This window comes from Chiloscyllium plagiosum, unplaced genomic scaffold (genome assembly GCF_037043375.1).
Source record: "Chiloscyllium plagiosum isolate Xiang-an unplaced genomic scaffold, Cpla_swu_hap1 HiC_scaffold_45, whole genome shotgun sequence".
Lineage (NCBI taxonomy): Eukaryota > Metazoa > Chordata > Chondrichthyes > Orectolobiformes > Hemiscylliidae > Chiloscyllium > Chiloscyllium plagiosum.
In genome coordinates, this window is record NW_028270183.1 from 65,171,860 (window position 1) to 65,190,885 (window position 19,026).

At 45.7% G+C, this 19,026-nt stretch overlaps 1 long non-coding RNA gene across 2 annotated transcripts in view; it reads right to left on the bottom strand.

Moving 5' to 3' along the window:
• Positions 1-19,026, bottom strand: part of LOC148136719 (uncharacterized) — a 53,124-nt gene that overhangs the window by 1,969 nt on the left and 32,129 nt on the right. Inside the window, exons 5-6 of one of the 2 annotated variants that reach the window (XR_015754518.1) lie at positions 12,168-12,275; positions 4,955-5,519 (exon numbers count right to left, since the gene is read on the bottom strand). This is a non-coding gene — a long non-coding RNA (uncharacterized LOC148136719). The remainder of the gene's footprint in view (positions 1-4,954; positions 5,520-12,167; positions 12,276-19,026) is intronic. The other variant, XR_015754517.1, reaches the window with a different exon arrangement.

A 19,026-nucleotide genomic window follows, 5' to 3' on the forward strand; every position in this document is an offset into this window, starting at 1 on the left:
CCAGGCTTTACAGCATTCTATACTCACCATTGACAGCAACAATTTCAGACTGTGATCTCTGCCCTCTATGTTCTTATTATCTGTTTTTCAATGTATTTCTTTGACAGCTGCACACCTTGTTTCCTAGTTTCAATCCCAGCCTGAACACTATTCCCTGTGGCCTTGAGGGACTACCATTTCTGCTGTTTAATCTCTCCTGCCTTCCCCTGTGTGACAGACTGTCTGTTTGTCCTTGTCTCACCTCCTCCTTGCTCACAACCTGTTACATTTCTGATGGTTCCCAGACCTCTGTGACTTCACTGTGTCCCCTTGGGTCAATGGCACGAGTTTTGAATTCTCTTCCTCCAGAGATAATTGGAAATCTTTCTGGTTGCAGTTTCTCCCAGATTTTATTTTTAAAAACAGAGCATTTGTATCAGAGTCAAATATTCGTGAGACATCATCCACAATTCCGAGCATTTGGATGTAATCTGTGACCCTCCCACAGATGTGCAGGTTTGCTCTATTGGCTGTGCTAACATGGCCTGTAGTGTGCAGGTTTAACGGGTTGGGTTAGCCATGGTAAATGAGAGGTTATGGAGGGAGGGTGGGAGAGCAGTTCATTGCAGGCTTGATGGACTGAATAGCCTCTTTCTGCACCTACGGGATTCTGTGACTCTAACTAGCTGTGATTGTCGTCATGTTTTCCTCATGCCCGGTTCATTCAGTTCAGGTACACATACTGCCTTTGTGTTTCTGTGGGTTCTCACTCAATCCTTTCCTTCTGTTTTATAGCAATTTCACACTGTACATGAGGGTGAAAATGCATTTTTAAATACAAATACTCCAATCGAAACCCGCACAGGTCAGGAGCTGTTTCTGCTGCTGGCATCACTCACAAGGAACAGGAAAATAAAGGTTCAGTCACAAATCTTATAGGAACATAGAGGTTATAATCACCAGGAAAGTCTTAACAGCTTAAAACTCTTTTCGCAAGAGGAGGCTGAGAGACAACCTGGTACAAGTAGGAAGCTTTGTGCCTGTGTTTTCAGAGATTTGTGGTTGAAATCATTGGGATAGAAGCATGCGTTATTGCCCCAGGTCATCAAAGGTGCTATCTAAATGTGCATCTTTCTTTCTGTCTTTCTGTCTGAGTTGACAATCAGATGGGTTGGTCAGTGTCTGAGTGTTTTCCCTCTTCATGTCACTGAGTCTCGGAAACTGTGTTAATTCTGACCTTGACCAGCCTACATGTGAATCCAGACCCTGAATAATGGGGTTGACCCTGGACCATCTTCTTGGCAGTCAGAATGATTGACAAATGCTGCCCCAGCAAGTGTTGCCATGATCCCATGAACAAACAAAATAAATCCAATCGCTGTGGTTACTTGTGAACTCGCCGGTGTTTCATCAAGCTGGATATCTGAGTGAACTGCTTCCCACACTCAGAGCAGGTGAATGGTCTCTCCCCAGTGTGTATTCGCTGGAGTACAGTGAGGCTGGATGGTGTCCTGAACCCAGCCCCACAGTGAAAGCTACTGAATGGTCTCGCACTGGTCTCCTGTAACCAGGAGAGATGATATTCACCATCCCGAGGGATACTGGGTAAAGACACCTCCAAAAGGGATCTATTGAGAGTGGACCAGGAGAAACTGCTCTCTTTCATGAAAGAATCAATAATGAGGAGGCACCGATGTCAAGGGATTGACAAAAGAAGCACATGTAACATGATACAAAGTGTTTTCATGCAGAGACAGTTTATGGTCAGGAATGCACTGCCAAAGAGTACAATGGGAGCCAGGTATAATGAAGAGAATAGAATTGAACAGAACAGTTATTGGAAGAGGACCAATGGGAAGGTTTATGGGGTAAAGGTAGAAGAATAGCATTCGGTGAGGTGATCCTTTGGAGAGCTGATGAGCCAATCAGCCTCCTTTTGTGCAGTAACAATTCTGTGGACATTTAATTCTGAGCCCTCTAAGAAAATATCAGGGCAGGGTTTGTAAAGAGGTCAGATTGAATGAGGGTCTTGGTGAACAAAAGCGAGACACAGATACAGAGAGGTTTTAGGATAGATTGAATCAAATGTTACCAATTTGCACGGCAACAACATTACAGCAGTTACAAATGGGATTCAATAAGAGAGTGGAATTAGAGCAGCAAATAAATCTTGAACATTTATGCAGCTAAAGGGGATGCTGGGTAAAGACACCGCAGTTAGTGCTTATTTCATTCAAGACATATCAGCCAGGGTGCACATCGTCCTATATCTATCCTATTGAGCTCTTGAAGAATTTTGTTCATTTCAAGTGTTTCATATTTCAGTCCTCCAGAGAAGACAGCTTCATGATCCTCAATCTCTCCTGACAGGACAAAGCTGCTAATAGAATTCAATTCACTGGGGAATGTTACTGACTGCTTCATGGATTGGAATTGGCAACTAAGACTGTAAGGTTACTGTATAAACTATCTTCAATTGTATTGCCAGATTGCCAGACACATGTGGGGCTTTAAGAAAAATAACAACTTACAGGCATTGAGTGTCAGAGCGCCCACTGTTGTGTGGGCATCCTGTTTAGATACGATCTATTGATAATTGTTAGAATCAACTTATACAGACTCCATAGAAGTGGTCAGAACATTATAACGGTCATCGAAGCTGGTAACACATTTCCCATGGGTTAAAGGTCGTATATGATAGAGTAGGAACGAGTTTGGCTAGTAAAGTCCAGTTATTCAAAATCATCCTAATTTACTTTCAGAAACAAGTGAGAGAAAGCCACATTATTGCATTAGTCCAAATTTAGAATTTCAGGAGAACTAAAGGGAGAGCTGGTGTTGGGAGCTGTAGTAATGAAGGAGATAAATTTGTTTTACAGAGAGAGTTCACAGATGGGAAACTCAGCTTTAACATCACATTTAACACTCCCAATTCTGCAGGTCCTGAACATTATACATAATACGGAAGGGGAAAGCAGCATTCCCAGCCCAGAGAAACCATTCGTGTTGTGCATGTGGTTGAGGATTTAACTGGTCATGTGATTTGGGAAGACACCAATGTGATAGGACCAGGGCAAGGTTGTGTAAATGTGGGGATTGTGGGAAGGAATTCACTTACCCCTCCCAGCGGGACACTCACTGACACAGTCACACTGGGAAGAGGCTGGTCACCTGCCCCATGTATGGGAAGGGATTTTCTCACTCTTGCAATCTGCTGAGGCACCAGAGAGGTCACAGAGGATTTAGACTCTTCACCTGCTCCATGTGTTAGAAAGGATTCATTCAAATCTCTCTCCTGCAGAGACATCAGTGCGTTCCCACCGGGGAGAGGCCATTCACCTGCTCCATGTGTTAGAAAGGATTCATTCAAATCTCTCTCCTGCAGAGACATCAGTGCGTTCCCACCGGGGAGAGGCCATTCACCTGCTCCATGTGTGGGAAAGGATTCGCCCAGTCTTCTGATCTGCTGAGACCCCAGTGAGACCACTCTGGGGAAAGGCCATTCAGATGCTCAGTGTGTGAAAAGGGTTTCAGTGATTCATCCCTCCTGCTGATACACCAGAGGGTTCACACTGGGTAGGAATTGTTTACCTCTCAGTGTGACAAGGGATTTGCTGCATCTTCAACATGACAGAGACCAGCGAGTGCACACAGGGAAGTGGTCATCCCCCTGCTCCGTGTGGGGTAGAGTTCACACATCACTGCAGGACTCTGATTCTGCAGTTACTGTTAATCAGAGTCAGGAGTGGACCTTGTACACGATGACACTGTTGGAATATTGATGTTGTTGTGGTGTTAACCACATTAACTGGGCTGGAGTTGACTGAATTTATATTGCCACTTTCTGAAGCTCAGGATGTCTCTCTGAGCACAAGGCTACACAAACAGCAATGTGACAATGAGCAGGGATCATCTGTTTTGATTTATATTGGGATTGAAGCACCTCTGCTTCAAAGCACCAGGTACAAGGTCAGAGGCCAGCCTTGGTCAACGGCCTGTGTGGAGTTTCCACATTCTCCCCACGATAGTGTGGGTCCTCTGGTTTCCTCCCACAGTCAAAAGATGTGCAGGTTATGTGGATCAGTCGTGCTACATTGCCCATGGTGTCCAGGAATGTGCAGACTAGGTGGATCAGACATGCGAAATGCAGTGTTACAGGGATGGAGTGCAGTGCGTGGGATGTTCTTCAGATGGTCGGTGGGATTTGATGGGCCAATGCTCTCCTTCCACACTGTTGGGATTCTGTTCTATGATTGAGGATAAACGTTACACAGCAGGGTGTCCCTGGAGAAGGAGCATGTGGTGTGTATCAATGCTCTCAATGCCTTTAGATAGAGGTGGGCACCGCAGGGGATATGTGCTTTATCTCTGTCGCTGCCCCCTCCCTACAACTCTGCCTTGATTTAGTCCCTTCTCACTTTGTCACTTGTAATGGTTTGCTTTGCCTGTAAGGGGTCTTGTTTGGAAATATTCAATTGGTTACACGGGTGGCTTCCTGCTGGTAACAAAAAGCAAAATGGAGTAATTTGATGTTGATGGTGGGAAGGTTGCACAGCTGTGAGAGATAACATTCCTGGGTAGGAGAAATGGGGGGGAAAAAGAACACTTCACAGCTCACAGAACGAGAACTGAAAAGCAGTTAAATCAAACCAAAGGTTCTGACAGGGAGGGAATATTTCCTTGGAGTTTGAGCAACTGGGAAGTGATGGTGTCCGGGAATAGACAGGATTTTGTTTTACAGGGCGTTTGAAATTTTAAAAACTTATATTCAGATCGTTTCGATTCTTTTACTTTTATTCTGGGATAAACTTGAACACAAGGTTTGCAAATTTATTTTTTTTAAATGTAAAAGACAAATATTAAATAAAATCCATCAAACCCTCTCTCACTGAAAACTGATGTGGAGGTGCAATCTCCAGGAGAATCCCTGCCCTGCCTACTTCTTCCTACTCGGGCTCCATGGCTATATACATACCTGGGAGATAGCAAGAAGCAGCTATTCGGCTTTTCAATCCTGCTCCACCAACCAATGGGAACCAGCTGACCATCCATCACCTGTTCCTGCTGTGTCCCAATCCCCTTAGATATAGTTCTTTGAGGTAAATTCATCGAAGTCCTCCTTTGGCTTCACCACCTTTTGTTTCAGTGACGTTGCTGTGTTACTGTGTGGGTGTAGGCAGGGGTAATGTGATGGTGCTGCCTCCTGGAGGATGCACTCAGCATCCCTCATCATCCTGCAGTAACATCAACCGCGCTTCAGCAACTAGAGAGAGAACCCATTTCCAGGATATGGGCATCACTGGCTCAGCCAGCATTTATACCCCATCTCTAGTTACCCTTGAGAAGATGGTAGTGAGCTGCTGTCTTGAACCATTCACAGTCCATTTGGTGCAGATAGACCGACAATGCTGGGAGGGAGAGTGTTGCACGATTTTGGCCGAGTGAGTCTCAGTCTTTGGTTCATCAAATGCTGGTTAACGTAATCACGATCTGCACATGATTTTGAGATTTCAGTCTGCAAATCTTCACCATCTAGCACCCTGTATAAAGGAATATGTACAGGTTAGAAATTCAGAACAGACAATTCTAATTTCTCCTGAATATTTTTCCCCTTTCTTCCCCCAAAGCTGTAACCCTCCAGCCCACTTACTTTCTCCCACTGTTCTGCCTCTGCTACCCCCTAATGTACACCTTCCCCATTCTCATGGAGTTACTGATAAACAGATCCATGCCACCACTTCCCGTCCCTGGTTAGACTCTGCACCCTTTCTGGGTTCACTTCCTTTCCCTTCAGTTGCTGCAAGTCAGTAATGTAACAGCAGAATGAAACAAAAGGAAACAGAAAGGGAGGTGGCAGATCCTGGACAGAAGAGGAACCTTCAGTCTGGGAGAAGGTGTCAGATCCTTCCTCGTTTCCCATAGGTCGATTCCCAGCATTACAACGAGTTGGGGATGAACTTGGTTCCACGTGGGTGTGATGGCACATTGACCCCCTCCCCCCAACCGATCAATACTATAAGTAGATGCGTCCCTTCTACAGCCAGTCGGTGTGAAATGCTTTCTGCTAGTTACCCAAAACAAATGCTCCAAAACACGCCCACATTCCATACATGTACAATGCCGGGTTTCCCCACACGTGTGGTCCCTGCCTCAGGGATTGTGGGAGTTGTTGTCCCCATGAAGCCTCTGGAAAGTGAATGAAAATTGTGGGCTGGAGGGTGTTGGATCCCCATTCAGACACACAGGACATGTGGGCTGTCACTGGGTTTTACTGAGACATCTGCTTAGACAACCCGAGTTCTGACGTAAGGAATATACATTCAGCCAATTGTGGGGTGGGGAGGTTAATAAGGGGCAGCAAATTTTAAGAGAGGTGGCTCAGTGGCTAGCACTGCTGCCTCACAGCGTCAGAGAGCCGGATTTGATTCCAGCCTTCGGCGACTGTGTGGAGTTTACACATTCTCCCTCTGGCTGCGTGGGTTTCCTCTGGGTGCTCCGGTGTCTTTCCACAGTCCAAAGATGTGCAGGTTTGCTGGATTGGCCATGCTAAATTGCCCACAGGGTCCACGCATGTGCCAGTTAGACAATTAACAACAGGAAATGCAGGGTTACAGGGAATGGATGGGTCTAAATGGGATGCTGACTATAGGGTTGGTGTGGACTCGATGGATGAACACCCTGTTTCTGCACTATAGGGACTCTATTCTATTCTCATGAAGAAGAATGTACCTGTCTCCATGTGTTCTGAATCTGTGGAATTCCCTATTCAAAATGCAGTGGATGCCAGGGCAATGAGCAAACTTAATGAAAAGATACAGATGTTTCATTTGCAATGAGTTGAAGGGTGAGAGCGCGCAGGCGGGAAAATCCAGCTGAGAGCGAGGTGAGCTCAATCATCATTGTATTAAATGGTGGAGCTGGTTCGAAGGGCTGCATTGCCTCTCCTGTGCCCAGTGCTTATCTTCTTACGGTAATAACTGGAAAGCTGAATCCAAAAATCACCACCTTCACAAAATGCAGGATACTCAGGTGGATTAGCGTTCCAAACTTAGATAGTGAGGAAGCGAGTAGGAGATAATGATTTTGCAATTTTAAACTGAGGGGACACAGTGATTTATGGTGTTCGACTGTGTAGGACATTCACAGCGTCCAGAATACTCTGTTGGGAATATCTATCCTATACTTTACTACAAAGCCAAGGTCTCTGACAATGAAACCCAAAACACCGCCTCCCCACGTAACCTGATAAAAGACCTGAGAAGTCTGGTTGAATTTAGAACACAAAATGGAAAGCGGGAAGATTAAATCCAATCCAGATCCTGTGCTTAAACAAAGGAGACTACAATATGATGAAGCAGGAGTTGGCTAATGTAGACTGGAAGCAAAGACTTTAGGGTGGGACAGTTGACGGACAGTGGAGGAATATCAAAGCAATTTTTCAAAGTGCTCAGTAAAAACATGTATCAGTGAAAAGGAAGGACTGTCGGAAAAGGAGTAATCTGCCATGGGTGTCTAAGGAAATAATGGAGTCTGTCAAATTGAAATTGAAGGCATACAAATTGGTAAAGACCAAGGAGAAACCAGGAGATTAGAGAAACTTCAAAGATTAACAGAAAGCTTGATGGGATTACGGATAAAATGTAATGAGTAGCTATCTCCAGGGCCAGAATAGCAGTTTACACTGCTGGAGGGGAACCTATTGTGTGGGGAACATATGGCCTCTGTAATTGTTGAAGCACTTAACTGTTACCATAGAGATAATCCTGATCAAGTTAAAAATCACAGCACACTCCAAAAACTTGTATTTCCAAATAAACCTGTTGGACTATAACCTGGTGTTGTGTGGTTTTTAACTTTGTCCATCCCACCCCAACCCTGGCTCCTCCACATCAGAATCCTGACAGACAGCCCCACTGAAACTGAACTGCCTGTCAGATACCTGACTGAGCCACAGGGGTGTGGGGGAGGGGTGTATGGTTTAACCACAAAGTGCTGAACTGAACAAGACTTTTTAACTGCTGTTGCCATGGAGATAATCCTGAGAGATAGTCTCTATTCAAAGTCACAAACCACAAAGGTAGAAAAATGGGAGGCGTACACCGGACAGGCGGGGAGTTACCTGATGTTGTCTGAAGGCATTTTGCACGTAACTACCATGTCTCATCAATAAAGACTCTAAAGAAGACCTCTCAGAGTTCTGTGCCCAGTTATTCCTACCCAGCAGGGTTCAGGAATATGAGTACACAGTAGTCAGTCTTCACAGTGGAGGATACGAAGAACATGCCGGTAATTGATAAGGAGACTGAGGAAGGTGAGGACCTATAAATAACCGTTATCATGAAAGAGTTAGAGCTGGGCAAGCTAATGGAGCTAAAGGTAGACAAGTCTCTTTGCCCTGATAGAATACATCCCAAGATACCAACAGAGTCAGGGGGAGAAATAGCAAATGCACCTAGTCATAGAATCCTACAGCAGAGACAGGCCCTTTGGCCCAAACTGGCCCATGCCGATCAGAATGTCCATCCACGCGAACCCCATTTCCCTGCACTTGGCTCATCTGCTTCTGAAACTTTCCTATCCATGTATTTGTCCAAATGTCTTTTACATGTTGTTATCAGACCCGCCTCAACCACTTCCACTGGCAGCTCATTCCATATACATACCACCCTCTGTGTAGAACAGTTGCCCCTCAGGTTCCCTTTTATTCTTTCTCCTCTAACCTTAAACTGATACCCTCCAGTCCTTAGTTCCCTGGGAAAAAGACTGAGTGCATTCACCTTACCCAGGCCTCTCATGATCTCATACACTTCTTTAATATATTCCCCCTCGGTTTCCTCTGCTCTAAACAAAAAAGTCCTCGCTTATCCAACCTCTCCCTATAACTCAGACCCGAGACCTGGCATTATTCTTGTAAATTTCTTCTGCACCTTTCCAGTTTAATAACTGAAACCTACACTGCATCCATCACATTTCACGCGTTTTCCCCACGGCATTGGAACCGACGTGACAACACCAATGGATTGCAATCCATGATCGATAATTCACTCCGTTACAACAATCCCATTTTCATAGCTTTTTCCATGATGCAGGAATCCTTTTGTCTTTCTGGTTTCATGGTTTTGTATGAGGACAATTAACCAATCTGGGGTTTAACTGCTCCTGGGAAATGTGCCATGATTTTTTAGACTTTCAAAAACCAAATGAAATCTCTCTCTACAGTCATCACACTAACACGGACTTTGCTGTCTCAGTACTTTTTCCAGCCACACTGACATTTGAAATATTCGTCTCTGGACAGAATGCACACCTTTCCTTCCAGATGAAAAGGCCAATGATATCCAGATCGGCACAGATCCAGTGACTATCAAAACTGAACATGAAGTTCAATGTGTATTTCTCAACTACAAATTCCCCCTTTCAGTACTCTACAACAGAGAAAACAAAGTGCTGGAGATCCTCAGCAGGTCTGGCAGCATCTGAAATGGTGACAGATGTAGGAAACATTGCAGCCTTGAAGAAGTGTTTCGATGATCACACCAGGCATGTGTGCTTGATGACCGGTATGGAGAAGATGGGGGCATTGTGTTCAACAGTTTTAGACCAGAGACTCTGACCCCATTTTATTGCGTGTTTCTCTGAGATTCCCTCTTTTCAGAAGCAGGCAGGAGTGGGAAGCAGTGGAGAATGTAAATGATGTGTAACCTTCCTAGTGAGAGGATTCGAGTACCGGAGCAGGGATCCCTTTCTGGAAGGGCCTTGGTGAGACCACACCTGGAGTACTGTGTGTACCTTTGTTCCCCTTTCCCAAGGAAGGCTCTCCTGGTTACTGAGAGAGAGTAAAGGAGGGTCACCAGCCTGAGTCCTGGGATGTGTAGATAGTTAAGGGCTGCAGATGCTGGAAGTCAGAGTTTATACAATGTGGATCTGGGGAAGTGCAGCAGGTCAAGCAGCATCAGAGGGGCAGGAAAGTTGATGTTTTGGTCAGGACAGTTTGTCAGTCCGGATGAATAGTCCTGACCCGAAACATCAACTTTCCATCCCCATCGTATCCATGCTGGTCATCAAGCGCCTATTTATTCTAGTCCCACGTTCTGGCACTCCGTGTAACATCTTGGTGTGATCATCTAAACACTTCTTCAAGGCTGCAATGTTTCCTGCATCTGTCACCATTTCAGATGCTGACAGACTTGCTGAGGATGTCCAGCAATTTATGTTCTTATTGTAGATTTCCACCATTTTGCTGAAGCACATAGAGTCATAGACATGTATACAGCTCCATATTTTGTTGACTCACATTTCTGAGATGGCAGGACTGATGGCTGAAGAGGGACTCAATCCTCGTTTAATCCTCCTTTTCTTTGGCTTTCTGAGCTGCTGACTACATCACTAATATTCTACCTCCCATTCCCTGACCCGAATCTGACCCATCTAAGCCGACACTTGATTTCCCAACCCCCTGCCAGACTAGTTAAAACCTCACCAATGGAACTGCAAAAGCCCCCATCAGATTTGTCTCAGCTCTGCCCAGGAGTAACCGGTCAGGCTGGTATAGGTCCCACCCAGAAACAGTCCCAGTGCCTGAAGAATCTAAACCTTTCTCTGGTACACCATTTCCCCAGCCACACATCCAGCTGATCTACCCTCTTATTCCTGCTCTCAGTAGCACATGGCACTGGGAGTAAGTCTGACCTTATTACATTTCAGGAGCTACATTTTAATGCATCTCTGCTCTCCCTATGTCTCGCTTTCCGGCCCTCATCCCTCTGTTTAGCGATGTTGTTGGTATCTGTGTGTTCCACCACCACGGGCTGTTTAACTTCCAGCTCCAGAAAGTCCTGCAGCCGCTCCATGATATTGCGGATCGTAGCTTTATGGAGGTAACATACCATCCTGGATTCATGCCTGTGGTCACAGCAGTGCCCGCCCTAACCCTGAGCATTGAATCCCCTGTCACTATAGCCGTGTTTCCTCTCTTTCCTCCCGCTCTTTGCAGCGGAGCTCTCTGTGGTGGCATGACCCTAGCTGGTGCTGATTTCCCAAGAAGCTACCCCACCCATTCCCGCCCTTACAGAATCCCAAGCGGGATACAGTATCTGTATGAGAAGGGGATGACCACTGGGGACTCCTGCACCCCCTTCCTGAGCCTTTTCCTTGATCTGATGGTCATCCATTCCCTTTCTGCCTGTGTAGCCCTCACCTGCAGTGTGACTAACTCACTAAACATGCTGTCCATAACATTCTCAGACGCTCCACAGTGAGTCCACTCACAGCTCCAGGTCTGAAAAGCAGTTTCCCAGTAACTGCAGATGGACACACTTGCAGCACACATAGCCGCCAGGCACACTGGAAGCGTCCCTTATTTCCCACATTGTACAAGAGGACCACACCACGGGTCTGAGGTCTCCTATCACAACATCTCTCTACATTCATCTCGTTACTCCCATTAAGAAAATTTAAACGAGTGAGCAACCTTCCTTCACTTCAAACATGTACATTATAATAAAAAAAACCTTTACTTCAGCAGATATGTCATACTTTAAAAACTGAAATACTCCGCAGGTATCACTGAGAAATTGGCTGTTCCCATTGGGACCACGTGAATTACTGAATGGCCTGAACTAAACTTGAGTTTCAGCTTCACCTTCTCCCAGTCTCACCTCACTCTGTTTACACCCAACTCCAAAACACTCTCATTGAGCCAAGCAGCACTCTCAGTACAGCCCTGTCATTTTCAATGTCTGCTCATACCTACACTGCCCTCAGCCTCCTGTACTGTTCTAACGCATCTCAATGGGAGCTCAGGAACAGCATCTCATCTTTCAGTTCAGCCCTTTGTAACCCCAGAGTCAACATGGACTTCAGCAGTTTCTGGATGAACAGACAGTTGTCAGAATCTGGAATGTTCCACCTGAAATGGTGCTGGAATTTGAGTCCACAAGGAAATTCTATGAGAAGCTTGCAGGGAATTGGAAGTAGGGAGTTTACAGTTAACATCATGAAGTGGGTGACTGGGACTAAATCTGCCATTTGGATAAATCTGTGCTCTCTCTCAGGCCAATACCTCCTTCCACAGCTGCAGGGCCAAGAATTGAACACATACCCAAAGGGTGATCTGACCATGAACTTGAACATCTTTCTGCTTTTTGCTTGACAAAACTATTGGTGGTATTTTCCCAGACTGAACAAACCTTTCTCGTTCCATAGTTAAATGCCAATGATATTCAGATCCTGATGACTCCGCTGACTGTAGAAACTTGTTTTTGAGATCCCAGTCTCAATTATTCTCAATTAATATCCTAGAAAATGAATTCGCAAAACAAAGCTCACAATCAGTGCAAGATGAATAGTGAAGGCGAACACTTCTCTTGGTATGTGTTTGATGTGTAAACACTCCTCTTGAAATCACCCCGCTCCCCCCCCCCCAAAAGAGGACATGTGCATGTGCCTTGCTGTACCTTGCCCCAAATAAAGATGGCGGCCATAACCCAGGACCTCTCACTGCATGAGGCCCAAGTCATCTTCCCCTTTGCTGCAAATGTGGGACCAGGATTTTCTAATTCAGATTAACGACCTGCACAGAGTATGACTAAACCCTCCCAGTCTACACTGATACATCTCATCCGGTTTCTGCTGCCACTCTCCCCTTTCCGCCTCCTGCAAACACCAAGGGTCATCACGGGTTCTGTGACCTTTCATCAGAACCGAAAACAGCTGGGAAAAGTAGAATCCCTATAGCGTGGAAACGGGCTCTTCGGCCCAACAATTACACACCCACCTTCCGAAGTTCATCTCACTCAGACCCATTCCCCTCCCTATTACTCTCCATTTCCCCGGACTAATGCACATCCCTGAACACTACGGGAAATTTAGCTGGGCCAATTCACTGAACCTGCACATCTTTGGACTACAGGAGATAGGGGTTAAAGGGTAAATAATAGGTGGGGATAGAGTGTGCAAAGAGAGACAGGAACATTTGGAAAGACAAAGGAGTGAATAACGATCTGGTGGAAGGGTGGAAAGCTGTTAGTGGAGGAGACAGGAACCTGGTAGCATCTCAGTAGCGGTGGTGGAAATGGTGACTGATGAGTTACATTGTGGCTGCAAAAAGGTCCCGGAGCTTCAAGTTGCCTGTCACTTTAACACACAAGACTGTTCCCTGTCCAACATCTCTGTCTCATGCTTACTGCGGTGTTCCAGTGAAGCTTGATACAAGCTGGCAGAACACTCCAGAACATACCAAATGGCTTCCTATTTCAAGGACTGCAATTTCCCCTCCCATGTGGTCAACAATGCCTTCCAGTGTATCTCCTCCGCTTCTCACATCACTGCCTTTGAACCCCACCCTTCCAACCCCAACAAGGATGGGATCCCCCCACTCCTCACCTTCCACCCAGATACAACACATCATCCTCTGCCATTTCCACCACCTACAATCAGACCCCACCAGAAATATGTTTCCCTCCCCTCCCCTTTCAGCATTCCACAGAGACCATTCCCTCTGTGACTTCCTCGTTAGGTCCACCCTCCCCACCAACCCATCCTCCACTCCCAGCACCTTTGCTTGCCACTGCAAGTAGTGTAAAACCTGTGCCCACACCTCCATCCAAGGCACCAAAGGATCCTCCCACATCCAGCAGAAATTTCCCTGCCCACCCAAACACCTCAACTATTGTGTCCTTTGCTCTCAATGTGGACTCCTCTACACTGGGGAGTCAGGACGCCAAATTGTGGAATATTTCAGGGAATATTTCTGGGGCACATGCACCAACCAACCCCACCACCTTGTGGCCGACCACTTCAGCTACATCACCTCCGCCGCCACGCTGCCAAGGACATGCAAGTCCTGGGTGTCCTCCACCCCCAAATCCAAGCCACCCCACGCCTGGAGGAAGAACACCTCATCTTCCACCTTGGAACCTTTCAACCACACGGCATCAAGGTTTCCTCATCTCCTCTCCCCCACCTCATCACAGATTCAACCCTCCAACTCGGCACTGGCCTCCTGAACTGTCCCACCTGTCCATCTTCCTTCCCAATTATCCATTACACCCTCTCACCACTACGCCCCATCTACACCTACCTAGTCTCTTCGTAGCTCCCTTCCCCCCAACCCCAAACACCCCTCCCTATTTATCTCTCAGCCCTCTTCCCCCAACTCCCACATTTCTGATGAAGTGCTTACATGCCCAATATGTCAATTCTCCTGCTCCTTGGATGCTGCCTGACCTGCTGTGCTTTTCCAGCGCCACACTTTAACACAAGCTGGAAGAACAACACCTCATCTCCCAGTCAGGGACCCTACAATCCTCTGGCTTCAACATCAAATTCAATAATTTTAGGTCCTGAACTCTCCCACGTCCTAGTGTCTTTGCCCCTTACCCCACACACCAGGCCTTTTTATTACATAGCCTGGCATTACACACTACCTATGGTTAGCCACTAACAGTCCCCATAAACAGCTATTCACCCTCCCCCTCAGATCGTTATCCACTCCTTTGTCCAACTGCTCCTATCTCTCTCTTTGGACTCTATCCCCCCTATCATTTACTCCTTAACCCCTACCTTCTGCATAAAAACCAACATTTTTTTCTCAGTTGCATCAGTTCCTGAGGATGTCACCGAATCCAAAATGCGAACCGATTTCACTTCACAGATGCTGCCAGATCTGCTGAGCTTTTCCAGTACTTTCAGTTGTTGTGTGTGATTTACAGCATCCACAGTTCTTTCAATTTACCCGGAGTATCTAATTCAGCTCTAGCAGACTGAAACAGTGTTTATCAACCCTCCCAGTTCACACTAACTCCGTCTCTCTCCCAGTCTCTGCATTCTCTCCCACTCCCTTCACACTCAGAGTCCTCCCTCACAGTGACACTGCGCCTGCAAAGCTGATGGTCATGTGTTGGCCTGCTGGACCCACCCCTCATTCACTCCCATTGGCTGGAGGATCATGCCAACTCTCCGATTGGTCTGAAGCTGTGTCAATCAGCCAGGCCCCATTGTGACCTGAGTGGTGGGATCCTCCCAGGTGTATCAGAGGCTGAGGGGTGACCTCATAAAGGTTTATAAAATCATGAGGGGCATGGGTAGGATAAATAGACAAGGTCGTTTCCCTGGGGTGGGTGAGTCCAGAATGAGAGAGCATAGGTTTAACATGAGGGGAAGAATTTAAAATGGATCAGAGGGGCAATTTTTTTTCCCACCGAGGTTGGTGCGTGTATGGAATCTTCTGTCGGGAAGTGGAGGATGTTGGTACAATTATACCATTTGGCATCTGGATGGGTATATGAATAGGAAGGGTGCAGAGTGATATGTGCCAAGTGTTGGCAAATGGGACTTAGATTAGGTTGGGATATCTGGTCAGCATGGACCAGTTTAACCAAAGGGTGTATTTTCATGCTGTACATCTCTACAGCTCTGCCCTGTGATGAGCTTCATCATTCACAGTGAATGAGGCAGTATCACAGAGCACAGGGGCTGGGAGCTATTCAGCCCATTGGGGCTGTACTCTCTCCCTCTGGAGATGGTACCAGTCAGTTCCAACTCACCTCCCATTTGGACATAGCCTTCCAAATCCTTCCTTAAAAAGTTAAATTTCAAATTTGTTTTGACAATAGCTACTGAATCTGCATTCAGCTGTCTTTCAAACTGTTCCAGATGCTCAGAACTTAGTGAGTAAAATAATCTTCACATTTTTAACCTGCATAATTTGCCAGTTACCTGAAAGTAGTTACTAAAAATTGTGACGTTAAAAATTTCTCACTCTGTCTCTCTATAAATGAAATATCCTGGAAACAAATCAACTACTGGTCGAAATCACTGCTTATCCTTCTCAGCTCCAAGGAGAATTGTCTGACCTTCTGCTAACTCTCCATAAAAGAGAAACCTATCTTAATTTTAATTTATTAGTGTCGTAGAGATGTACAACACAGAAACAAACCCTTCAGTCCAAATTGTCCATGCCGACCAGATATCCTAAATTAATCTCGTCCCATATGCCAGCACTTGGCACATAGCCTTCTAAACCTTTCCCAATCACATATCCAATGAGATGCGTTTTAAATGTTGTAACTATACCAGCGTCCACACTTTCTCTGGCAGCTTATTCCATACACGTATCACGTTCAGCTTGAAACTTTGCCCCTAATATCCCTTTTCAATCTTTTCCCTCACGCCTGTGCTTTCTAGTTTTGGACTCACCTAAACATGAATAAGACCCTAGCTGTTTGCCTTATCCATGCCCCTCACGATTTTATCAACCTCTATGGTCACCCCTCAGCATCCGATTCTCCAGTGAAAACAGCTTCAGCCTATTCAGCCTCTCCCTTTAGCTCAATCCCTCAACCCTGGAAACATCTTTGCACATCTTTTCTGAATCCTTTCAAGTTTCACAATATCATTCCGATAGTGGGGAGACCAGGACTGAAAGCAGAATTCCAGAAGTGACTGAATCAATGTCCTGTACAGCCGCAAAATGACGTCACAACTCCTGTACTCAATGTACTGACTGATAAAGGCAAGAATACTAAACACCTTCTTCACTACCCTGCCTATCTATGATTCCACTTTCAAGGAACTATGAACCTGCACTCCAAGGTGTCTTTGTTCAGCAACACTGCCCAGGACCTTCCCATTAAGTGTAGAAGTCCGGCCCTGATTTGCTTTTCCAAAATGCAGAACCTCACATTTATCAAAATTAAACTTCATCTGCCACTCCTCAGCCCATTTGATCGGAGTCTCATTGTACTCTGAGGTAACTTTACTGTCCACTGCACCTCAAATTTTGGTGTCTACTGTAAACCTACTAACCATAGCTCCTATATTCACATGGAAATCATTGATATAAATGACAAAAAGCAGTGGACCCAGCACCCAGCCTGACAGCATTTTGCTCACCACAGGCTTCCAGTCCTAAAAGCACCCTCCACCAAGACACAGACTGCTCAGCAAGGTTAGAGCTCATGGAATACAGGGAGAACTAGCCAATTGGGATCCAAAACTGGCTCAAAGGCAGAAGACAGAGGGTGGTGGTGGAGGGTTGTTTTTCAGACTGGAGGCCTGTGACCAGTGGAGTGCCACAAGGGTCGGTGCTGGATCCACTACTTTTCGTCATTTATATGAATGACTTGGATGTGAACATAGCAGGCATAGTTAGTGAGATGACACCAAAGTTGGAGGTGTAGTGGACTGTGAAAACAATTACCTCAGAGTACAACGGGATCTTGATCAGATGAGTGAATGAGCTGAGGAGTGGCATTTGGGGAAATCAAATCTTAGCAGGACTTATACACTTAATGGTAAGGTCCTGAGGAGTGTTACTGAACAAAGAGATCTTGGAGTGCGGGTTCATAGCTCCTTGAAAGTGTAGCCACAGGTAGATAGGATAGTGAAGGCGGCATATGGTTAGAACATTAAGTATAGGAGTTGGGAGGTCATGTTGTGGCTGTACAGGGCATTGGTGAGGCCACTATTGGAATATTGCGTACAAATCTGATCTCCTTCCTATCGGAAGGATGTTGTGAATCTTGAAAGGGTTCAGAAAAGATTTACAAGAAAGTTACCAGGATTGGAGGATTTGAGCTCAGCTGGGGGTTGAATAGATTTTGAATAGACTGGGGCTATTTTCCCTGGAGCGTCGGAAGCTGAGAGGTGAGCTTATAGAGGTATATAAAATCATGAGGGGCATGGATAGGATAAATAGACAAAGTCTCTTCCCTGGGGTGGTGGATCCCAGCACTAGAGGGCATAGGTTTAGGGTGAGAGGGGAAAGACTTTAAAGAGACTTGTGGGGCAACGTTTTCACAGAGGGTGGTACGTGTATGGAATGAGCTGCCAGAGGAAGTGGTGGAGGTTGGACGAATGCAACATTTATAAGGCATCTTATTGGGTATATGAATAGGAAGGATATAGGCCGGGTGCAGGCAGGTGGGACTACATTGCGTTGGGATATCTAGTCAGCATGTACTGGTTGGACCGAAGGGTCTCTGCTTCTGTGTTGTACATCTATGACTCTTTGATCTTCCAAACAATTTTGTATCCAAATAGCTAGTTCCGCCTGTATTCTATGGTGTTGAACTTGCTAACCAGCCTGTTCTGTGGAACCTTGTGTCTTTCTCAAGTCCAAGTTAATGACATCCATGCACAAAGCCATGCTGACTATCCCTAATCTTTTCTTGCCTTTCCAATGACATGTAAATCCTGTCCCTGAGAATCCCTTCCAACAACTTGCCTGCCACTGACTTCAGGCTCACCGGTCTATAGTTCCCTGGCTTTTCCTTACTACCTTTCTCAAATAATGATTTGGAGATGCCAGTGTTGGACTGGGGTGTACAAAGTTAGAAATCACACAACACCAGGTTATAGTCCAAACGGTGTAATTGGAAGCACACTTCCAAATAAACCTGTTTGACTATAACCTGGTGTGTGATTTTTAACTTTCTCAACTAATGGCACCCATCTTCCAGCACCTTGTCTGTGGTAATCGATGATACAAATATCTCAGCGAGGGGCCCAGCAATCACTTCCCTGGCTTCCCACAAAGTTCTGGGATACACCTGCTCAGATTCCTGGGATTTATCCTTCTTTCTGCTTTTTAAGACATCCAGTAGCTCCTCCACTGTAATATGAACAATTGCCAAATTATCACTATTTATTTCTCCAAACTCTCTAGCTTCCATATCATTTTTCAGTAAAAACTGATGTGAAATACTTACAGAATCTCTCCCACTGCCTGCGATTCCATAGATAGCCTTACTGATTTTTGAGGGTTGCTAATCTCTGCCTGGTTACTCTTTTGTCCAGCCATCCCTTTCCCTGGAAATAACCTCCCGCAAACAAATTTTGCAAGTTCTTACCTTGTGCCATCGAAATTGTCCAATTTAGAAGGCTACCTATTAGATCTGGTCTATTATTTTCTGTAACTATTTTAAAGCTAGTAGAATTATCAGAGAATCCAGACAGCGTGGAAGCGGGCCATTCAGCCCATCACATCCACACTGAACATCAGAGCCTTCTACCCTACCCCTATAACGTTGCAATTCCAATGAGCAA